This window comes from Enhydra lutris, unplaced genomic scaffold, assembly GCF_002288905.1.
Source record: "Enhydra lutris kenyoni isolate GAN:26980312 unplaced genomic scaffold, ASM228890v2 scaffoldscaffold67, whole genome shotgun sequence".
In the NCBI taxonomy this organism is placed as follows: Eukaryota; Metazoa; Chordata; class Mammalia; order Carnivora; family Mustelidae; genus Enhydra; species Enhydra lutris.
The window spans coordinates 7,711,791-7,729,948 of record NW_019154151.1 but is presented as its reverse complement, the minus strand read 5'-3'; the positions used below and the strand labels follow the sequence as shown (position 1 = coordinate 7,729,948).

The 18,158-nt window shown below is 34.8% G+C and overlaps 1 pseudogene; it reads right to left on the bottom strand.

Moving 5' to 3' along the window:
• Positions 1-10,642: 10,642 nt before the first annotated feature.
• The window catches only part of LOC111159202, a 35,133-nt pseudogene continuing 27,617 nt past the window's right edge, over positions 10,643-18,158 (bottom strand).

Below are 18,158 nucleotides of genomic sequence, written 5' to 3'. Positions count from 1 at the left end.
TTACCTAATCTGTTTTATTTGTCTTTAAGTATCTTAACTTTGCTTCCAGTTTTGAAGGCTATTTTTTTTTGAATATAGAATTCTAGGTTGGCTCATAGCATCTTAAAATTGAAATTTTCTTTTAGTACTATTAAGATATCATTCCATTATTTTCTAGCTTCCGTTATTCTATGGAGAAGTTGGCTGTCAGATTAACTTCCTTTGAAAACAATGGCTTTGCTTTTCTTCTCTAAATGCTTTTAAGATTTTCTTTTCCTTTAATTTTAAGTGGTTTTATTCTAGTATGCATAGATGTGCATTCCTTTGTATTTTTTCTGTTTAATTTGAAGCACTTCTTAACCCTTTGGTTTGATATCTTCAATCAATTCTTTAGAAAATTCCTGATCATTAGTTCTTTAAATAGTGCTTCTGCCCAATTCTTTTTCTCGTCTCCCTCTGAGATGACAGTTAGTTTATGTTAAGTCATTTCATGACATTCCACATTTCTTTTTTTTTAAATATTTTATTTATTTGTCAGAAAGAGAGAGAGAGAGAGAGAGCACAGGCAGGCAGAGGCAGAGGGAGAAGCAGGCTCCTTGTTGAGAAAGGAGCCCTATGTGGGTCTCAGTCCCAGGACACTGGCATCATAACCTGAGCTGAAGGCAGCCACTTAAGTGGCTTAATCCCTTAATCCCTATTCCACATTTCTTATAAACTTCTACATTTTTCATTCTTTACTCTTACCATAATTCAGCCTGGATATTTCTTACTAATTTATCTCCTGGTGCACTAATTTTCTATTACACTGCCTCCATTCTTCAATTAAATCTATTTTTGATTGAGTGCTAGACATTATGTATGAAAAACTATTGAAGTTCTGTATAATTGATATTCTTCAAGGGAGGATAAACTTTATCTTTTGACAAGTAACCAGAGTAGGAGCTAATTACTTAATCTGGTCAGGAACTAAGCTGAATCAAGGCTGGATTTCAAATATTATATAGTTTGGTCTACTTCTGGTTTGCTTTCATTCTTAGGGTCTTTCTCTCAGAGGGTCCCAGTTGAGCCTGGCGAGTTTCTTAGAACTCCTCCTCTTTTGAAGGTATTGAACTCTAAATTTGTCTACTCAGATCTGTTAAACAGATGATAAATATACTGAGTGCTTTGACTGTTTTCTGATCAGCTTAGTTTCTAGCCCTGTGCAACTTAAGAATCAGCAAATAATCTAAGGCATACAGAATACTGGTCCCACATCAGTGAGTTTCCCTTCTGTCTGGGATATTGGCCCCTTCATATCCTGACTATATTAGAATTCCTTTAAAACCTTCAGACAGATTCTTTTTTGTATTTTATCTAGATTTTTCTATTTATTTTAGTGGGGAAGTTAGTTCATTACATGTAATTCTGTTTTGATTAAGAGCAGAAGTCACAATTTATTCTTAAGTAACCACATTCTAAATGCTTAAAAATATAAGATTCCAAAATTTTGTGAGAAGTATCTATTGAATAAATGTACAACCAGTAGTTGGCAATGATCTGGCTTGTTATGAGATAGTTATTTATTTATTTATTACTTTTTTAAAGTTCTGATAGAATTTGACCAATACATGTTATGCAAATGACAGAAATGTAAGCTAAGAGTTGCAATTGATTAAAATTTACACAACTTACAAAACTCCTTAACTCTCTAACATTATCTTACTTGATTTACAATGGAAAATCCCTGGTTTAACAGTAATGTGAATAGGGTTCCTATGTATTGATTCTGAGGCATGTACAATAATCATTCTTGCTGAATACTGAGCTTTCCATGGATTTACAATCATCACTTTATTTTACTATTAAAGATTTTAAATTTTAACCTGTTGATATATTTATCTAAGTAAACTTACTCAGTGAGAGGAGCCTCCCTCTCAGTTCATCCAGACACTTGGCATCAAGATTTTTTTAGAGTAATTGCCTGCTATCTACTATTGCTACCTTTTTCTCTTAGGTCTCCTTGAGAGAGGTGCTCCCACTTATCTTTATTTACTCTCTCCAGATTATTAATGCTTGGGATTGATTACTGTTCAAATGGCCCTTGTATAAAAATTCATTAGGTTGTCAATGTTTTTTTGTTCTATGTACTTCTGTTATGAATACTTTTTTTGAATTTTTTAGTATCTACAAAATTCCAGGCTTCTGATGGTGTTAGAATTATACCTCTGTTAACTATGGGCGGGATGGAGGGGTTGTGTACCAGAGAGCTGAATCTTAAAGGCTGCATGCACTCCAGAGGTGAGACAGATACTATAGAATCAGCTCAGAGAAGAACAATAACATTTATTGATTGCCTACAACATACCAGATGATTTGCAAATAGTTAAAACTGTCTTGATAAGATGGAATCACATCCTCATTTTACAGAACCCAGGCTCAGAGAGATGAAGTAACTTGTCTAAGACCAAGTAGTTATTCAAAGGTGGAACTACTATTTAAACTTTCAGGTAACTTTGACTCCAAAACCTGAGTTCTTTTTAAGGAAGCAAGTGATTGGAAGAAGTTTAGACATGCAAGCAGGAGAATAAAGTGACAGATGTATCTAGAACTTCTGCTTTTCAGAGGAAATGAACTATCTGAAGAACTGAGGGTTATGGTGCTAATCAAAAGATGAGAATTATTTTCAGGATTTTTAGGATTAAATCTGTAGAGGGGAATTAGCTGAAGATAGCACAAGCACCAGGAACTGAAGGGAAACCAGGGAAACCTGAGGTTATAATGCCAAAACTATCAAGTCTAAATGCCAAATTTAGAGACCAAATGCAGGTTAAGGCAAGGTTCAAAGCTTAACAGAAACAGGGCAGATGTTCAGAATGAATATGAGGGGAATGATTTCCAAAATTATTTCCATCAATTAAATAGGTATTTGTGACTCACCATTAAGGAACTTTGTTTTTAGATGGATACTATAGATTCAAAGGGCCAGAATTAGATCACACAATAGCTAAAAGAGGAAAGAGTTTCCAGTCTATTCAGCAAGGTTAATGTCCAAAACCAGAAAAAGTGAATGTCCTGGAAAGTGGTGATTAAGGTTGTGTTGCACTAGCACTTGCAGAATTGCAGAGAACTGATTAAAAGCTGCCAAGCATTCTACCCCCCAGGTCAAACCCTTTGAATGAGAGATAGGAAAGCAGCTAAGCCAAAGCTTTGAACTGGCTAGGAATCCAAGACAAAGGGTGACAAATAAGTCTAGTTCTCAATATAGCAGTTGCTGCCACTAGTCAATGAACAGTTTTTCAGCTCACCCAATGTAAAAGGGATTGTTAATCTCCCTATTATCTTTTTAGCTACACCCACAGATCAGCATTGCCATCAGTCTCCTTACACACCAAACTCTGGCAACTACTGAAAGGAAAATTTCCAAGCGCTTTGGCTCAGTTGCTCTAACGGTCACAGCTCACAAGTCATGCCCTGATTTTTTTCTGCACCTGGAAACTATGGGTGGGGGCTGATTTTCAGCTAGACCTCAAACACTAATACACACCTGCACATGCTTTTGTTCCCATTGGCAAGAAACATGCTTCACAAAACAGCTTGAAAAGAGTGCTGTTGTCACGAATTTTGTGCAACAATTTCTACATGGGCCTTGATTTTCTCAAGACTGAAATTGGCTGATATTTTAAAGATATTAGAATTAGTATCTCTGTTTTCATAGTGTGTTTTTTTCTTGCATTTAATTTAGTAGATTTTACTGGGAAGAGAAGATTAAGAATCCCTTTCTTTTGGTATGAATGGATCCAAAAAAGTATATCTCCTGTCTTTAGCTATCATGTTAACTAATTTTGGGAATTTCAATTTGACTTCTACATTATAATGTTGTTTCTAGGAAGTGACTTTGATAAAGTACCATCTTAATTAGTGTCCCCTGCTAATTTGTTCAAACCAACATTCACCAATTGTTATGTCTTCAAAAGGGAGAGAAATTTGCTATAGCTAAAAGGTAATTTAAGAGTTAGAAAAATGACAGTTTTTCTAATGGAGTGAGTGGGAGAAGAAATTTAGGTTTTGGAAGACTGCATTCTCAATTTGTGTTAAAAAAATTCACACTGTGGTCAATCTTGGCACAAGAAGGTATCCAACAAATGTTCCATCATATTACTGCAGCAAATTATGGGTGCCAGTCAGGGAACTAGAACTGGAAAAGTTTAGTTTTAAGCAAAGTTTGAGGAAATAGACTGCAGTAAGGGATCAGAAAATGACTGAATCAGAATCAAAGCAATAAACTAGGCTCAGAATATATAGAAAACCAGTGGTCAGAATAAAACTTTGGTTAGATACCAGGTGAATAGGAAAGAAAAAGACTGTAAATTAATGGAGAAACAATGCAGGATGTTAAAGCTTATATTGTTTCTAAGGCAATGAGTAATACAAGAAGTCTAAAGGTATGTGGCCCAAATATAGTCTCTGGAGATCATGGGGGTAAATAAGCTAAAACTGAAAAGATAAAATAGGGCAGAGGAACCAGACTACATGTACCTGGTCAGTAGTTGTAAAATGATGGTATTGTTCTAGCTATGGACAGGTTTTGCTTGGTCTTCAGAGTATTTTGAAAGGCAGTGTAAGTAGGCATGTGTTAGAACTGGCTGTACTTCAAGATTCTTAGCACTTACTGTCTTATATCAAACCAGTTTCATTTGTTATTCTTGCTTGGATTATGTTAGACATTTCAGTTTGCTACTTCTGGTGGAGGCCACCTGCTCAGCACTTTACTTCCATACCCTTTCAGTTCCTATGACTATTTAGTCCCAAGGATCCAGAATGGCTTTGCCATGGTCTGGAACCATGAAGTCTGTTCCCAATCAGAAGAGAGTAAGGAGTTCTGGTCTAGTTCTTCCATATTTCAGCAACACAATGACCGTGCTTCTCTTCTAGTGCCCAATTTTTTTCCTTTACTTATGCCTTGTAACTAAGCTCAATGCCTGTACTTCAGTTACAGTACCTGAATCCTTACTTGTTCGTTAGTATTGAAATCCTCTTTTGGCATCTTGTCTAGTATCTAGTGTCTAGTTCTAGTATTTAGTATTTCTGTTCACTGATATGTGACAGTAGCCCTTACTTAGGAAGTGGGTTTATTTTTGACTCTTTATGTAGGATTTCTAGCCATTATAAACCTTTTGCTCAGCTACCTACCAATCTTCCATTCAAATAATCTAACCTAATCCAGCATGAAATACTGGATTTTAATTAGTGTTATTCCCAAAGTTATTACTGCACAACAGCAATATTTATTGAAAGACTAAATTATCAAATAGGCAAACTGAAAAGGATGAAAAAAGTAGAAAAATAAAATTAAGGATGGGGATAATGATGTTTCATATGTATGTATAAAACATCTTCCTGTCACATCCATATGCACACACAAACAAAAAAACAGTTTGACATATGGAAATTGAAATAATTGAAAAAGAAAACTTGGTATGGTAGTCATTTTTTTGTTGTTTGTTTGTTTTGCTTGTTTTTTGTTTTGTTTTGTTTTGTTGATTTGTTTGTTTGTTTGTAAATAATTATTGCTCACCTCCTTATCTGAGCCCATTGTAAGATTGTGCTTCCTGGCTCACTCATGGTTTGGTGGAACCATGCAATTAGTTTTGGCCTGTGTGGTTGTTAACAAAAGTGACATACCTTATTTCAGAGCCAGAGAGCTAGAAAATATATTTGCCTGAGTGAGATGCTTTCTTTCCTTCTGCCTCTGTGATTGGAGATGTTTAAGACTGTGGTTGCTCTGACTTTCTAAGAGATCCCTGTGTAACTCCAATAAGAGTACCCTTTCTCCACCACCTGCACCTCCAGCTATCCATGATAGAAATGCAGCATGAGCAGGAAATAACACATTTGTTGTTTTAAGCCACTGACATTTGTGGTTTTTGTTACTACCTTATTAGTATAACCTACTCTATCTTGACAGATAGCTTGGATTCTAGCCTGGATATCAGGCTCTTTTCTGTAAGTTCCTCAAAGAATAAGTCATATATCTATCGGTGATTGATAGCAGTATAATTTTAAAAGGAAAACTTATTTTTAATCAAACTGGGGATTGCTGATTCATAAGGATGATCTCTTCTAGCTTATTCTCAAATACTTGTGCTTAGAAATCTTTAAGTCATCTACTGATCAGGATGATAAAGCTTGGCTTGAAATCTCTCTGAGAACAAGGGTAACAGTAAAAAGGCTGTTTGCTGACCAAGTCTATACATCCCAGTGGAAATTGACAATTTCAATTATTTTACCAAAATGGGCTTTAGGATTCAGTTTTGGGTCAAAATGAAAAATGCCAAGGAACAGTAGAAAAACTTACGATAATTTATTATTTGACTGTGAATAAGTAATATTTGAGATTAGATAAGAAGTGTAGCCCAAGACAAGTAGAAAGCTTTTATGTCATCCTACTATCAACCTTTGTCCAAATTCTAAGTAATATCTTCCTTTTACTTCATACTTGTTATTCATTTCATTTAAGGTCAACTAGCAATATTATATAATCCATATGCTGTTAAATACTGATGTTTTCAGCATTAAGTAATATAATGTTGGAATAATTTCAAACAGTTGAAAATTTCAAACTGTTGAAAATTCAAACTGTTGAAATTGTGATTTATTGGTTGATTGAAAATTTGTGTGAAGAATTCTAGTAAACCTTTGATTATGTTATTTCATCTTGCTAACCTTTCTAGAAAACGATCAAGAAGTCCAATTAAAAATACTTTTTATTTTCTTTCTGTGAGCCAGTCCCTGAGCAAAATTCAGAACTTCTCTTTTTTAAATAACATTTTTCTCTCATTTAAAAATCATAATTATAAAAAGTACAAACAAGAAAAAGGTAAATAAAAATCACTCTCAATTTCATCACCAAGAGGCACTGCCAATATTTTAACATACTTTTAAAAAAGTGGGATCATATTCTTTATTAACTTATCTTTTTTCATTTAATATATCATGGGAATTTTTCATCTCTAATCTCTTTAAATAAACTTTTACAATGTATTTTGTGGCTTTATCATATATGGATTGACAATAATTTATTTAATTGATCTGCCTATAATTACACAAATAGGTTGTTTCTAATTTTTTATATTATCAGATTACTGTAATTAACAGTTTTGTGGTTAGTATTTTCCCATTTTTTTTCACTTCTGTAGGGTTTCTTACACATTTCTAGGAGAGAAATTGCTGCAGCAGAATATATACATTGTTAGGACTTTTTTTGTGAGTATTGCTTTCCTTTTTGGGAGCTATTTTTAAAATTTTGCTCACATTTTATTACATTATTTATTTTTATTTTTATTTATTTTATTATGTTCAGCTAACCATTATATAGTGCCTCATTAGTTTTTATGTAGTGTTCAATGATTCATTAGTTGCATATAACACTTACTACTCAGAGAGAGAGACAAATCATGAGAGTCTCTGGACTCCAGAAAACAAAGTGAGGGTTTCAGAGGGGAGGGGAGAGGGAGGAGGGGGTGGGAGGAGGTGGGTCTCAGGGCTTTTGATACACATTGTAAAATTATAAAATTTTCTTCTTGTGAGTTACAATCTCTTTCAGCAATGGATAAGAGTGCCTATTTCTCAGCACCTTTACAGATACTAGATATTTCCATTTAAAAATATTTGCCAATCCAAAGGGCAAAATGTACTGATTTACATTTTAAAGATAAGCCATCTTTAAAAAAAAATATTTTATTTATTTGACAGAAAGAGACACAATGAGAGAAGGAACACAAGCAGAGGGAGAGTGAGAGAGAATCAGGCTCCCCACTGAGAAGGGAGCCTCAGGCGGAGCTCTATCCCAGGACCCTGGGATCATGACAGGAGCTGAAGGCAGAAGCTTAATGACTGAGCTACCCAGCTGCCCCAGAGATAAGCCTCCTTGCTAAAGAATAAGTCTAACTATGGAATGCATTCTTAAATAGCACTATACTTTAGAGTCTAGAAGTAATTTCTTCCCTAACTCTCCATTTAAAATTTCCCACAGAGCTTTGTTTTATACAATGCCATCCATCATAACTAGAGATGTGCTACAACAGTAACTCATTAATCATTCAAGTCCTGGCAAACCTTTGATATTTGCGATTTGTGTCTATTGCATATATTTACGTATTTATTCCCTTTTCATCATCTGTAGGAAAACAGCTATATTTGCCTCAGTGGTATTGTTAGGGAGAGAAATAAATTAGGTTTCACCTGTTGGTATTCCCTTATCTGATTTACTGTGGTATATGATCTTTTGATTTGTGAAGTAACTACCAAGTAGTGACAAAGAAAGTGTTTTTTAACCAAAAGCCCTTTTTTAAATTATTTCACCAGTTGGAAAGGTAAAGTATTCAGAAGGGAAGAGTATGTCATCATAGAACTAAATTAGATGATAGGTAATAAGGCATAATAGCATTTCCTAAACTTCGGATAAATCCTCAAGAACCTATTACATAGAACAAAATATCACTATGGTGTGCATTCTCTTTAGTTGTTTTGTGATTATTTATAACTGATAAGCATATTGCTTGGTGGAATTAGAAATATACAGGGAGCTCTTTCTAGCTTGGCATTCTCTGGTTTACAATGGCTCAGCTCAGCTACAGTTTGTAGCTTCAATTTTTTTCAGATTGTTTCACTGAAAGAAGAAAAAGAAAAAGAAAGTTGACTTGTGTTTATGCCCAACCTCTAATGACAACCAATGGGAAAATATTGGGGTTCAAGTCTTCCTTCTCTATTTCTGCAGTGAAGCAAGGTCACAGGTTTCTAAAGAATGGCTAATTCTAATAGTAATATGTTGGGTATTTTGTTCTCCCTTAGACAGTCACAGGAAATAGCTAACTTTTCAGATGTTGATTTTCCCCATGTATTATTTAGTACACCCATCTCTAGCCCTACTTGTAGTTTACTAATTATTTAACAAGAGCAAATAACTTCTTTTTCAAGGATAAAATGGATCAAAGAAGGTATGATCCACCATGCTGGCTCATTGTGCCCACTCACTGAAATAAGATTAAGAATCATGCCCTTAGTGATAGCCTTAGCCACCTTTGATTTAGGATTTTATTTGACATTCTAAAACTCTGTAACATGGGAAATAATAGAATCCTTTTTTTCTTTAAGATTTTATTTATGTATTTGACAGAGATCACAAGCAGGCAGAGAGGCAGGCAGAGAGAGAGAGGGAAGCAGGCTCCCTGCTGAGCTGAGAACCTGATGCAGGACTCGATCCCAGGACCCTGAGATCATGACCTGAGCCAAAGGCAGCGGCTTAACCCACTGAGCCACCCAAGCGTCTGGAAATAATAGAATCCTTAAACAGTAATTGGAATAATCATTCTTGGTTATCTTCATTTTCTTCTTTAAGTAATATTTTATGTAACATTCATTAATCAATATAAAATCATTAGGGGGCGGCTGGGTGGTGCAGTTAATTAAGCGGCAACTCTTAGTTTTGGTTCAAGTCATGATTCTCAGGGCTGTAAGGTCTCCCAGGGGTTGGGCTCCATGCTCAGTGGGGAGTCTCCTTGAGATTATCTTTCTCCCTCTCCCTCTGCCCCTACACTGCCTCTGTCTTTCTCTCTTTCTCAAACAAATAAATCCTTTAAAAATTATAAAATCAGAGATTATGCTGAGTGAAATAAGTCAAGCAGAGAGAGTCAATTATCATATGGTTTCACTGATTTGTGGAGCATAACAAATAGCATGTAGGACAAGGGGAGTTAGAGAGGAGAAGGGAGTTGAGGGAAATTGGAAGGGGAGGTGAACCATGAGAGACTATGGACTGAAAAATAATCTGAGGGTTTTGAAGGGGTGGGGGTGGGAGATTGGGGGATCCAGGTGGTGGGTATTGGAGAGGGCACGGATTGCATGGAGCACTGGGTGTGGTGCAAAAACAATGAATACTGTTATGCTGAAAATAAATTAAAAAAAATTTAAAAATAAATAAATAAATAAATAAATAAATAAAAATATATAAAATCATTAGGTCATTCCAAATCTAACTTCTAACTGTGAGTCATATTTTGGTCTTTCATTAATGTGATAGGTAGTTTTATATGTGAAGTTAACAAAGCCATGGGGTGCCCAGATATTTGTTTAAATACTTTTCTGGCTGTGTCCATGAGGGTGTTTTTGGATGAGATTAACATTTGAATTGGTAGACTGAGTAAAATAACTTGCCCTCCCTAATGTAGGTGGGCCCTTTTCAATCAATTGAAGAACTGAATAAAACAAAACAAAACAAAAAGGTTAAATAAGAGGGAACTCTTTCCACCTTACTGACTTGAGACATTGGTCTTTGTTGCCTTTGGACGTACACTGAAACATTATCTCTTCTTGGGTCTTAAGACTGATGGAGTCTAGACTGTAACTTACACCATTGGCTCTCTTGGATCTCCGGATTGCTGGCTGGAGATCTTGTTGCTTCTCAGCCTCCATCTCCTTAGCCAGTCCTAAAATAAATCTCTCTCTCTCTCACCTCCCCTCTATCTAATTCTATTTCTCTCTCTCTAGGTAGGTAGGTAGATAGATACTCTTGTCTCCTTTCTGCCATACATTTATGTTATTGAAAACTGACATAAACAAACAAAACCTGTACAAAAATTATCCCAAGTCGTGTATTACTTTGAAACAGTAATCTTGAGAGATATTATCACCTAGGACCACCTCTTTCTTTGCCTTGGCCATAATTTCTTCCTCTTTCTCAGCCTTGGCCTCTCCCAGCAATAGCTTCCCTTATCTATATTTCATCTTCAGTTAAACATCCATGAGTAGTGTATCCAAAGGTAAGCTGTCTGGCAAGTAAAATATCAAATGTTTTTTTTTCCCTGAATATTCAGCATTTCCAGTTGTACAGTTTCTATGTTCTTCAGGGTAATTTTCACAGCTTTAAGATATATATTCATGCTGACCTCCACACCTGTGATTGTTCCATGGACCTGGGTTCCATTCTTTAATTTAATGAGACAGTTACAGTTTCATGACTAGGGACAAGATATCTCTATTAATCAAATTCTTGGGGTTACTTCAGCATCTCCATTCATAGCATTGTGCTCTTACCATCAGCTGTATACGGACATTGTGATAAGGCTGACTTGTAGAGTGATGATTAAAATAAAAGTCTTTTTATACCTTTCTTGTAGAGGCTTAGAAAACTATAGAAATTTTTTCGTTTTAGAGGAATTTGAACATTTACTGGGTTGTTTCTTCTTGTACATTAATATTTCTAAGACACAGATTTTATATTACTCATTTTGCATTTTTCCATGACCTACACATATTTTAGGTAATGAAGAAATGTTTATTAACAGAACAGACATCCTCAACTATATAATATTTGTATAAGTCTTGAGTCACAGTGAGCAGTGATTAGGGACTTTGCTAGTTGGGAAACCCAATATGTCCTTTTTGCTTTGCATTATACTCTCTAGCTCCATCCATATCACTGCAAATGGCAAGATTTCATTATTTTTTGTGGCTGAATAATATGCCATTGTGTATGTATGTGTGTATATATCTATATACATATACATATATAGATATATACGCACATACATGCACATTATATATATATATATATATATATATATATTATATGTATATATATATATATCACATCTTCTTTATTCATTCATCTACCAGTAAATACTTGGGTTACTTCTATATCTCAGCTATTGTAAATAATGCAGCTATAAACATAGGGATGCATGTATCCCTTTAAATTAGTGTTTTTGTATAAGATAGGATCAGGAGGGAGACAAACCATAAAAGACTCTTAATCTCACAAAACAAATTGAGGGTTGCTGGGGGGAGGTGGGTATGGAAAGGGTGGTTGGGTTACGGACACTGGGGAGGGTATGTGATATGGTGAGTGCTGTGAAGTGTGTAAGCCTGATGATTCACAGACCTGTACCCCCTGGGGTAAATAATACATTATATGTTAATAAAAATTAAATTAGTGTTTTTGTATTTTGGGGGTAAATTGTCTGAATCATAGGGTAGATCTATTTTTAACTTTTTGAGGACTCTCTATACTGTTTTCCACAGTGGCTGTACCAGTTTGCATTCCCACCAGTGGTGTAAGTGGGTTTCTTTTTTCTCCATATCTTTGCCAATACCTCTTGCTTCTTGTGTTGCTGATTTTAGCCATTCTGACAGGTGTAAGGTGATGTCTCACTCCAGTTTTGATTTTCCTTTCCCTGATGATAAGTAATGATGAACAACTTTTGATGTGTCTATTGGCCATCTCATGTCTTCTTCTTATTTTGTCTTGAAATTTTATTATATTATATTAGTCACCCTACAGTACATCATTAGTTTTGATGTAGTGTTCCATGATTCATTGTGTGTAATACCCAGTGCTCCATGCAATACATGCACTCCTTAATACCCATCACCAGGCTCACTCATCCCCCTCCTCTCTCTCCTCTAAAACCTTCAATTTGTTTCCTGGAGTCCATAGTCTCTCATGGTTCATCTCCCCCTCTGATTCTTCCCTTCATTTTTCCCTTCTTCACAACCTCTCCAATATTTGTTTCTTGCCTCATCAATTTTTGCCATTCTAACTGGTGTAAGGTGGTATCTCAATGTGGTTTTGATCTGAGATTCCCTAATGCCTAGTGGTGATGAACATTTTTTCATGTGTCTCTTAATCATTTGTATTTATTCTTTGGAGAAGTGTCTGTTCATGTCTTCTGCCCATTTTTAAACTTGATTATTTGTTTTGGGGGTGTTGAATTTGAGAAGTTCTTTATATATCTTGGATATCAGCCCTTTACCTGTAGTATCATTTGCAAATATCTTCTCTCATTCTGTGGCTTGCCTCTTTGTTTTGTTGACTGTTTCCTTTGCTGTGAAAAAATCTTCTTTAGAGAAATTTCAGTTTTTTTTCTTCTGCCCATTTCTTAATTGGGTTATTTGGTTTTTGAGTATTGAGTTTTATAAGCTCCTTATGTATTTTGGATACTAACCCTTTATCTGAGATGTCATTTGCAAACATCTTTTCCTATTCCATAGGTTGCCTTTTATTTTGTTGTTTGTTTCCTTTGCTGTGCAGAAGCTTTTTATTTTGATATAGTCCAAATAGTTTATTTTTGCTTTTTTCCCCTTTCCTCAGGAGACATAGCTAGAAAAACGTTGCTACAGCTGATGCAAAGAAATTAGTCTGTGTTCTCGTCTAAGATTGTTATGGTTTCAGGTCTCACATTAAGATCTTTAAACTATTTTGAATTTCTGTGCACCGTGTAAGAAAGTGGTCCAGTTTTATTCTTTTGCATGTTGCTGTCCAGTTTTCCCAACACAATTTGTTAAAGAGATGGTCTTTTTTCCCATTGGATATTCTTTCTTGTTTTGTCAAAGTTTAATTGATCATATAGTTGTGGATACATTTCTGGGTTTTCTTTTCCGTTCCATTGATCTACACCTTTGCTTTTGTGCCAGTACCATACTGTTTTAGTCATTATAGCTTTGTAATATAATTTGAAGTTTGGGACTATGAGGCTTCCAGCTTTGCTTTTCTTTTTCAACATTGTTTTGGCTATTTTGTGCCACTTCCCGAGGGTGCATAGGAGAAGAATGAAGCACAAACAAGTCAGCTACAAGAGAAAGGGAGCAGGTGTCAGCCATTGAGAAGACTGCCCCCCCTCCAACAAGTCCTCAGTCCTGTATTTATTAGATACAAGATAACAATCAACAAAGGAGTTGAAGGAGATTATAGATAAGCAAGATATGCCTGATCAAGCAGTATAGGATTTGTGGCTGAGTAAACACATTTAAAGGGGTCATTTAATTAATTACAGGTGATCTCTAGAGAAGAGGCGATAAAAGAAAAAAGAAGCAGGTGGCATTCCACCCTGATTGGGCTGTTCCCAGCTGCTTGGCTTCAAGGACCTATACACATCCTCTCCCTGTTGCTAGTACATATTTAAGCATGTTTTTTGTCAGTACATTGTTCTGAGGGTTGGATACAATTTGGGGTCTCTTGTGGTTTCATACAAAATTTAGAACTTTTTTTTCTATATGAAAAACATAGTGCATGGAACACTGGGTGTTGTATATACACAATGAATATTGGAACACTGGATCAAAAAATAATGATGTATTTTATGGTGACTAACATAACACAATAGAAAAAAAGAAAAATTGCTGTTTGTGTTTTGATAGGGATTACACTACATGCATAGATTGCCTTGGGTAGTATAGATATCTTAACAATTCTACCAATCCATGAGCATGGAATGTCTTTCCATTTCTTTGTGTCATCTTCAATTTCTTTCATCAGTAGTATTTTATCATTTTCAAAATACAGGTCTTTCATGCCTTTGGTTAAGTTTGTTCCTAGATATTTCATTGTTTGGGTGCAATTATAAATGGGATTGTTTTCTTAATTTCTCTTTCTGCTGCTTCATTATTGTATAGAAATACAACAGATTTGTATACATTGGTATGTATCCTATGGCTTTACTGAATTTGTTTATCAGTTCTAGCAGTTTTTTTGTGGAATCTTTTGGGGTTTTTATATATAGTATCATGTCTCCTGCAAATAGTGTGTTTTACTTCTTCCTTGCCAACTTGAATGTCTTTACCTCTTCTTGTTGTATGATTGCTGTGGTTAGGACTTACAGTAATATGTTGAGTAAAAGTCAAGACTGGACATCCTTGTCTTGTTCCTGACATTAGGAGACATTCTCTCAGTGTTTTCCCATTAAGGACGATGTTAGCTGTGGGTTTTTCCTATATGGCCTTTATTATGTTGAGGTATGCTCCCTCTAAACCTACTTTGTTGAGGGTTTTTTTTTTTTATCATGAATGGAGGTTGTATTTTGTCAAATGATTTTTCTGCATCTATTGAAATGATCATATGGTTCTTACTCCTTTCTCCTATTGATGTGATGTATCATGTTGATTGATTTGAGAATATTAAACCACCCTTGCAACCCAGGAATAAATCCCACGTGAGTGATTTTTAAAAAAGTATTGTTGAATTTGGTTTGCTAGTATTTTGTTGGGGATTTTTCCATCTATGTTCATCAGGATATCAGCATGTAGTTGTGCTGTTAGTGGTGTCTTCATCTGGTTTTGGTATCAGGGTAATGCTGGTCTCATAGAATGAACTCAGAAGTTTCTCTTCCTTTTATATTTTTTGGAATAGTTGGGAGAAGAATATGTACTAACTCTTCTTTAAATGTTCAGTAGAATTTGCCTGTGAAGCCATCTTGTCCTAGACTTTTGTTTGTTTGGAATTTTTTTGATTACTGATTCAATTCCTTTGCTGGTTATTGGTCTGTTCAAATTTTCTATTTCTTCCTGCTTCAGTTTTGATAGTTTATATGATTCTAGGAATTTGACCCATTTCTCCCAGGTTTTCCAATTTGTTGGCATGTAACTTTTCATAATATGCTCTTATAATTATTGGTATTTATGTGGTGTTGGTCATTATTTCTCCTCTCTCATTTGTGATTTTATTTATTTGAGCCCTTTCTCTCTTTTTTTCTTCTTAGAGTGGAAAGGGAGGAGCAAAACTGTCTTTCTTTTCTTTTTTTTTAAATTTTCACATCTTTTATTCTTGATAATTCTGGCTAGTGGTTTATCAATTGATTGATTTTTTTCAGAGAACCAGCTACTGGTTTCAATAATCTGCTCTACAAAATTTATTTATTTATTTATTTTTAGGTTCTATATCATTTGTTTCTGCTCTAATCTTTATTAGTTCCTTCCTTCTGTTGATCTTAGGTTTTGTTTTTTATTCTTTTCCTAGCTTCTTTGGTGTAACATTAGGTTGTTTATTTGAGATTTTTCGTGCTTCTTGAGGTAGGCCTGTACTGCCTTAAACTTCACTCTTAGGACCACTTTTGCTGAATCTGAATGTTTTGGAGCATTTTTCTTTCATTTTCATGTAATTTTTAATTTCTTCTTTGATTTCCTGGTTGACCCTTTTATTGTTTGGTAACACTTTATTTAACCTTCATGTATTTGTGTTCTTTTCAGATTTTTTGTTGTTGACTTCTAGTTTCATAGTGTTGTGATCAGAAAAGCTGCTGCATGCCTCAAACTTTTATTTGTTGAGGGTGTTTTATGGCTTAATATATGATCTATTCTGGAGAGTGTTCCTGTACACTTGAAAAGAAAGTGTATTCTATTGTTTTAGGATGGAATGTTCTGAATATATATGTTAAATCTAACTGGCCCAATGTCTCATTCAAGGCTATTTTTTCCTTTTTGATTTTCTGTTTAGATGACCTTTCCATTGTTGTAATGGGGTATTAAAATCCCCTTACATTATTGTATTATACAGTATTGTATGCAATATTATACAATATTGTACATTATAGTATAATACAATACATTATTGTATTATTATCAATTACTTCCTCTATGTATGTTATTAACTGGCTTTTGTATTTGGGTCCTTCTATGCTGGATACATAAATATTTACTATTGTTATATATTCTTGTTAGATTAGCCCCTTTATTATTAATAATTTCCTTTTTTAATCTCCTGTTACAGTTTTTATTTTAGAGTCTAGTTTGTGCAATATAACTAATACTGATTAGTCTTTCTTTTGATGTCCATTTACATGAAAGATATTTCTCCCTCCTCTCAGTTTCAATCTGTAAGTGTCTTTGGGTCTGAAATGAATGTCTTGTAGGCAGCATTTGGATGGGTCTGTTTTTTAATCCATTCTGTCACCCTATGCCATTTGATTGGAGCATTTAGTCCATTTATGTACAAAGTAATTTTTGATAGGTATGTATTTTCATTACCCATTTGTGGTTGTTTCTGAAGATTTTCTTTGATCTTTTTTTCTCTTTCTCACTTTCATGCTTTGTTGATTTTCTTTAGTGATATATTTAGATTTCTTTCCCTCTTCTCTTTGCATATTTATTAGTGGTTTTGATATAGTTATCATTAGATTTGTATATAATCTTTTCTGCATATAGCGGTCTATATTAAGTTGTTGGTTGCTTAAGTTCAAACCAATTCTTTACTCTTCTTCTTCCTACGTTTCTGTATATCTTATCATATTTTGCATCTTTTTATGAGCTCCTCGATTGATTTTTTTTTAGCTTAAACAATAGGAATTTTATTTCTCACAGTTCTGGAGACTACAAAAATCAAGGTTCTGGCTGATTCAGTTCTTCAGTAAGGGTTATTTTTCTGACTTTAATATAGCTGCCTTCTTTCTATGTTCCCAAGTGACTATGTTCCCTGATGTCTCTTATTATAGAAGGGCACTAACCCCAACATGAGGGTCCCACACTTATGATTTTATCTAAATCTAATTATCTCCCACAGGCCCCATTTACAAATTCCTTCACATTGGGTATTAGGGCTTCAATGTATGAATTTTGAGGGAATAAAATTCAGTCCATAGCAATCCTTTCCCCATTATTCAGCTTGTATGACATGTCTACAGTTCTTCGTGTTTCTTCTCTTTCCATATTCTTCTACATAATGAAACCTTTTTTGCTTTTTAAGACTCTGCCCAGGGAAAGCTGGGGAAAGGTAAAGGGTTTGTAACTAACTAATTGTTCCACATCCTGTGGTCACTTGGAAATAATCAATTCTATTAGAAATTGAATTCCAATTATAATCTGGGTAATTCCTTTGACTGACGTTTTTACAGAAATATTCATTTTTATTGATTTTCTGTTTTGAACCTTGATACTGTTACTTTTGTTTTCTCCTCTGCATTCAAAGAGTTCTCTTTAGTATTTTTTGCAGGGCTGGTTTGATGATCATGAACTTCTTTAGCTAAAGGGATATATAACAGGAAACTCTTTATTGCTCCTTCTATTCTGAGTGATAGCCTTCTTGTATATACTTTTTAAAAAATTTTTATTTATTTTTAAAATTTCTTTTCAGTGTTCCAGAATTCATTGTTTACGTACCACACCCAGTGCTTCATGCAATACATGTCCTCCATAATACCCACCACCAGGCTCACCCAACCTCCCACCCCCACCCCTCCAAAACCCTCAGATTGTTTCTCAGAGTCCATAGTCTCTAATGGTTCATCTCCCCCTCCAATTTCCCCCAACTCCTTTCACCTCTCCATCTCCCCATGTCCTCCATGTTACTTCTTATGCTCCACAAATAAGAAAAACCATATGACAGTTGACTCTCTCTGCTTGACTTATTTCACTCAGCATAATCTCTTCCAGTCCGT